At 56.1% G+C, this 310-nt stretch overlaps 1 protein-coding gene across 6 annotated transcripts in view; it reads right to left on the bottom strand.

The window, feature by feature from the left end:
• The window catches only part of KLC1 (kinesin light chain 1), a 71,173-nt gene that overhangs the window by 3,878 nt on the left and 66,985 nt on the right, over positions 1–310 (bottom strand). The window lies entirely within an intron of this gene.

The following is a 310-nucleotide window of genomic DNA, read 5'->3' as shown; positions in this document are numbered from 1 at the left end:
CCTGCTTCTTGCTGTCTGCCAGGCACTGCTCTAAGTAATTTATGCACATTGAGGTACGTCCTCCTCACAACTCCTGGGGATAGGTACTGTTACTACATCTCCACTTGCAGGTAGGGGAATTGAGGCCCAGAACTGCTAAGTGGCTTGACTCCGCCCACAACCCAGAGGCAGAAATTGTCACCCCCACCCCATGTGCCCAGGGTGAGCCTGTGGGTGCTCCTACAGTGGGGGGGGGGGGGGCTGGCACTGGTTGGGGGGAAGGTAAGGGGTGGGGCCATACTGTGCAGAACTTTTCTGTTTGCCATTTTCT

This window comes from Theropithecus gelada, chromosome 7b (genome assembly GCF_003255815.1).
Source record: "Theropithecus gelada isolate Dixy chromosome 7b, Tgel_1.0, whole genome shotgun sequence".
In the NCBI taxonomy this organism is placed as follows: domain Eukaryota; kingdom Metazoa; phylum Chordata; class Mammalia; order Primates; family Cercopithecidae; genus Theropithecus; species Theropithecus gelada.
Note: the sequence above shows the minus strand (reverse complement) of the source record. Positions and strands in the feature narration are given on the sequence as shown.